The sequence below is a fragment of the Bombina bombina genome, chromosome 6 (assembly GCF_027579735.1).
Source record: "Bombina bombina isolate aBomBom1 chromosome 6, aBomBom1.pri, whole genome shotgun sequence".
Lineage (NCBI taxonomy): Eukaryota > Metazoa > Chordata > Amphibia > Anura > Bombinatoridae > Bombina > Bombina bombina.
Window position 1 is genome coordinate 1091549065 of NC_069504.1, and position 6000 is coordinate 1091555064.

Consider the following 6000-nt stretch of genomic DNA (forward strand, 5'->3'; position numbering starts at 1 on the left):
CCCCAAAAGGCCCTTTTAAGGGCTATTTGTAATTTAGTATAGGGTAGGGAAATGTTATTATTTTGGGGGGCTTTTTTATTTTGTTAAGGGGATTAGATTAGGTGTAATTAGTTTAAAAATCTTGTAATTCTTTTTTTATTTTCTGTAATTTAGTGGGGGGGGGGGTTTCTCGTAATTTAGTTTATTTAATTTAATTGTAATTAATTGTAGTTAGTTTAGGTAATTAGTTTAATGATAGTGTAGTGTTAGGTGTAATTGTAACTTAGGTTAGGATTTATTTTACAGGTAATTTTGTCTTTATTTTAACTAGGTAATTATTAAATAGTTAATAACTATTTAATAACTATTGTACCTAGTTAAAATAAATACAAAGTTGCCTGTAAAATAAAAATAAATCCTAAGCTAGCTACAATGTAACTATTAGTTATATTGTAGCTATCTTAGGGTTTATTTTATCGGTAAGTATTTAGTTTTAAATAGGATTAATTTATTTAATTATGTTAAATTAATTTTGTTTAATTTAAATTATATTTAAGTTACGGGGGTGTTAGGGTAAGACTTAGGTTTAGGGGTTATTAAATTTATTATAGTAGCAGCGACGTTAGGGTCGGAAGATTAGGGGTTAATAAATGTAGGAAGGTGTCGGCGACATTGGGGGGGCAAATTAGGGGTTAACAAAATGTAACTAGTGTTTGCGAGGTGGCAGTGTGGCGGTTTAGGGGTTAATACATTTATTAAAGTGGCGGCGATGTCCGGTCGGCAGATTAGGTGTTAATAATTGTAGGAAGATATCGGCGACATTGGGGGCGGCAGATTAGGGGTTAATAAATATAATGTAGTTGTCGGCGATGTTAAGGGCAGCAGATTAGGGGTTCATAGGTATAATGTAGGTGGCGGTGATGTTCGGTCGGCAGATTAGGGGTTAAAAAATTTTATTTAAGTGTTTGCGATGTGGGGGGGGGGCCTTGGTTTAGGGGTTAATAGGTAGTTTATGGGTGTTAGTGTACTTTTTAGCACTTTAGTTAAGAGCTTTATGTTCCGGCGTTAGCCCATAAAACTCTTAACTACTGACTTTTAAATGCGGTAGGAGTCTTGGAGATAGAGGCTGTACCACTCACTTTCTCCAAGACTTGTAATACCAGCGTTAGGCAAATCCCATTAAAAAGATAGGATACGCAATTGACGTAAGGGGATTTGCGGTATGGAAAAGTTGCGGAAGAAAAGTGAGCAGTACACCTGTACCTGCCAAACTTGTAATACCAGCGGGCGTTAAAAATCAGCGTTAGGGCCCCTTAACGCTGCTTTTTAAGGCTAATGCCAAACTCGTAATCTAGCCGAAAGTATATTAAAATATAGCACTTATGGACTTCACTATCAACTAATAATGTGTTGGATCACATAAAAATGTTATCCTTAAAGAACCACTATAAGCTTTTATAAGTGGTCCTAGTTCTCAAAAAGAAAGGTACGGGGTTACAGATAGTATAATGCCTCTTCTCATATTTACAAGCGTATTTGTTATTATTGGAAAAAATCTGTAATTTAACTGATGCACTTAAATGTTACCAATTAATAGCGATAACAAACTGACCAAGTGCATTATTATGTGACCCCTGTTGATATATAGGTCTATGTACCCACACTGCCAGATGCATACTAAGACCTAAACAGATTATCATAGATCCAAAATATAGGATATACATACATATACATGCAAAAGTCCGTATTTGCTTAGACACTGATAGCACTCACTAGATACATGTCTAGGTGTCTAGATATTTGCTTAGACACTGATAGCACTCACTAGATACATATCTAGGTGGATGGTTGAGTGACCCCCAAGTAGCGCAGACTTTTCCACACCCCCTGGGGCATCCACTGTCCCAGGGGTTGCGGGCCACCGGAATTGGGAACAGTCCGGAACCCCACACTGTGAAGCCTCCAGACTGAACCCCCGGTACGTCTCATCACCACGGGCTAGCACCCCAAGTACGTATCACACCCACATGTTCTAGATCAAAAGCTTAAATTCCGGTGTCGAATTGAGACCACCAGGATGTATTGTGCCAAGTCTGTATATCCATTGGGCTTCACGAAATAATAACAATTTATTTCTATCTCCGCCTCTGTCTGGCATTGGTACATGGTCGATTAGGATATTTCTGATTGAAGATACCCCATGGCGCATCCTAGCACAGTGCCTCGCCACCGGCTGGTCTGAGTCTCCTTTTTCCAGAGCTACACAAATGGCTCTCCTATGGTTTGCCATGCGTTCTCTAAGTGTCCCACTCGTTTTCCCAACGTAGGCACTTGAACATGGGCACCATAATAAATATACCACATACGTGGTAGTGCATGTCAGTGAATAGCGAATGGTATACTTTTTATTAGAGTGAGGATGGTGGAAGGTCTTGGTGTTGATAAGTCCATTACATGTAGTGCAGCCCAGGCAGCGGTATGAGCCCTTTATATTTTTTCGGCTATGTTTCTGATAGCTGGATTTTGAATCAGTTCTGACCAATAGGTCCCTTAAGTTGTTACCCCTTCGATATCCGATCATGGGTGCCAGGTTCTTAGCAAATTGCAGTTTTGAGTCTGACACAACAATTGGCCAATGGGTCCTCAGTATGTGTCCTGCGTTTGCAGTAGTGGGTGCAAATGTAGTGGCCATAATCAATTTACCCCCAGTGGTTCTCTGTGGCTTTTCTACAATCAATTCCTCTTGTGACAGTGTAGATACCTCTTGTAAGATGTCTCGAATTTGTTGTGGTTTATAGCCCCTCTGGAGGAACTTGTCCCCACCTCCAGACAGCTGGGAAATCCCCGTTTCCCTATTTGAGTTATTTCTTATAGTTCTGATCATCTGTGATCTAACAATTCCCTTTAAAAGGGCCGGGGGGTGACAACTTTCTGCTCTCAACAGCAAATTTCTATCTGTTGGCTTGCTGTACAATGATGTGCCTATTTTGTTACCCTCAATTGAAATGTTTAGATCCAAAAAGTGTATTTCCTTTTTGCTGTAATTTAATTTGAATCTAACTGTGGTATCAGTACTATTGATGTTGTGGAACCACTGTTCGAGCCCCTGTTGCCCCCCATGCCAAATTAAGAACACATCATCTATGTACCTTCTATAGAAGGTAATAGACTCATCACATTTGCCCCAAAGATAATGTTTCTCAGAATGTGCCATGAAGATGTTCGCATATGCCAGGGCCATACAGGAGCCCATAGCAGTACCCGCTACCTGAACATAGAATTTTTCTTCAAAACGAAAATAGTTCTTACAAAGGCCCAAGTCAAGTAGCATTAATAAAAATTCAATAGGAGGACCACTGTATGTCTCATTCTGTGTCAGTTGTTCCCTTACTGCTGCCAAACCAACTGAGTGTGAGATGATGGTATACAAACTGTTGACATCCAAGGTGACCAAAATGTCGCCATCTTGGATGTCAACATTTTTCAGGCGCCTAATGAGATCATTAGTATCCTGTACAAAGGAACGGATACCCCTGACCACTGGTTGGAGGAGGACATCTATGTATTGCGCAATGGGTTATAGTAATGATCGTACAGCCGACACTATCGGTCGTCCAGGGGGTTTATGAAGTGTTTTATGTATCTTCGGGATAGTATATAGAATTGGAATTCTAGGATGTGCCATAGTACAGAAATCCTGAATCTGTTCAGACATAAATCCTTGTTCAACCCCAAATTGAATACATTTATCTACTTCTTTCTTGAAAACATATGTAGGATCGTTAGGAAGAATTCTGTATGTGTTCTGATCAGCCACTTGTTCGAGAATGTCACCTCTATAGTCAGAATAGTCTAACACGACTATGGCTCCGCCTTTATTGGCCGACCTAATGACTATGGAGGGGTCATTCTGGAGAGTCTGTATGGCCTCATATTCATTTTTATCAAGATTACTCTTCCAAAGTTTGTGCAATCTTTCTGTCTCAAGATCTTGTGTTATCAATCTGATGTATGTCTTTGTGCTTGGACTGCAATTGACAGGGTCAAAGTTACTTGTTTTTTTACATTTCAAATCCACTGGGGATAAGTCTCCCTGATTTTCAGTGTTTTGAAAAATTCTTTGATTTTCATATTTCTATTAAGACGATAGCTATCCAATTTAAGATCTAATTCTGACATTGAGGTACTGGGTACAAATGACAACCCTTTATTAAGTACATTATGCTCTGTAGGAGTTAGTTTACGTGAGCTTAGGTTTACAATAATGTCCTCTGTCTGCCCCTGCGGGGTGGTCTGTGCCGAATAATATATATATATATGTATTGTATATAATAAAAAGTGAATTAAGAATCCACTCATATAGTGAAAAAAGGAGGAAAAAAGTAATCAATCTATATATAGTGATATAGAAAAAAAAAATACAAAAAATATTTGTATCTTGTTTTTATTACTTTCTTTATCCTAATCCTCAAATATCTATTTTCCTCTTAAAGTGATGCTAAATAAAACAAACTACAATCTTATTCTTAATCTATATTTTTTATATACTTACCTTCATACATCTTTTTTATTTTCAGATGCACTAAAGCGCCATTATTATTATATTTCTATAGCCCAATCCGGCTGCCCATAGCAAAACTCTGTTTTTATATTGAGGTGATGATTTCACATATAAACCATTAGGTATTCTAGCCATACAGTACTATTTTTTTCCTTTTCTTTTATAAGTGCTGTAGGACTAGATTGGATATTGGTTTAGAACATTATGAAACATGAGTCTGAGTGCCTGTTGATAAAAGATTATCTTGCTTGGAGAGAAGTTTATAGTGCAGACTTCACAGGGGCTGAACTCTTTGAATGATATAAGATAAAGGGCGGAACCCAGAGACATGAGAGATGCCTCTCATAAACCACTCCTCTCAGATGAGATGATCTAAAATGATCCTCCAACACTTAAATATCTCTCACAAGATTCTAGACAGGCTATACTTCTCAATGGGGTATTCCCTGTATTTCTAATATGACAAGACCAGTGCAGTTTTGTCACACTTATACTTTGTGCTTTGTATTTTATATTATTTTACACTTCAGATTGGGTAATGTTTTATTACATTTAAAGGGACAGGAAACCCCAACATTTTCTTTCATAATTCGGATAGAACATACAATTTTTAACAACTTTCTGATTTTCTTCTATTATCGACTTTTCTTAATTGTCATGTTATCCTTTGCTGAAGGAACAGCATTCTATTACTGACAGCTAGCTGAACACATCTAGTTAGCCAGTCACAAGAGACAAATGTGTGCAGGCACAAATCAGAACAAATGTGTGCAGGCACAAATCAGAAGCTAGCTCTCACTAGTGTATGATATGTGCATATTCTTTTTCAACAAGCGATAACAAGAGAACAAAGCACATTTTGAAAATAGAAGTGAATTTGGAATTACTTTCTCTAACTGAATCATGCAAATTTAATTTTTCCCTTAAGCTTTGCAGTTTCTCTTTTATATTTTAATGCATTTAGATTCTGTATATGGCAGTGATTTCACAAATTCTAATTATGCTTTGAAAGTTTCTGAGTTACTTTAACAAATTAGGATCATACAATGTATATTTCTTTGTATATTTTACATATTACATTACACATTGTAATTGCTTCATTGTAAACTAAAATTAACAGCTTCAGGAAGTGGGAGGGGCAGAAGAGCTCCCACGGTAAGTTTGAAGCCCTTTCACAATTCTCATGAAATGCTGTAAGCATTTTACACAAGCTGGTCTTACTGATTTCTCTCACCAGCTGTATGAAAGTGAAGTTTGCTCAAAATTCACAATACACGTATTTAACTGACAGAAAAGTAATATATTCTAAACTAGAGGCAAAATCAAGTTAAATTGTACAGAAAATATTTCAGTTTAATTTGTATTTGCTTTAAACTGAGACTTTATATCAGTCTCAGGTGCTTAGTGGTTAACTTTACTCTTCCCTGTGAAATTCTGTATCCCAGAGAGCCTAATTACTT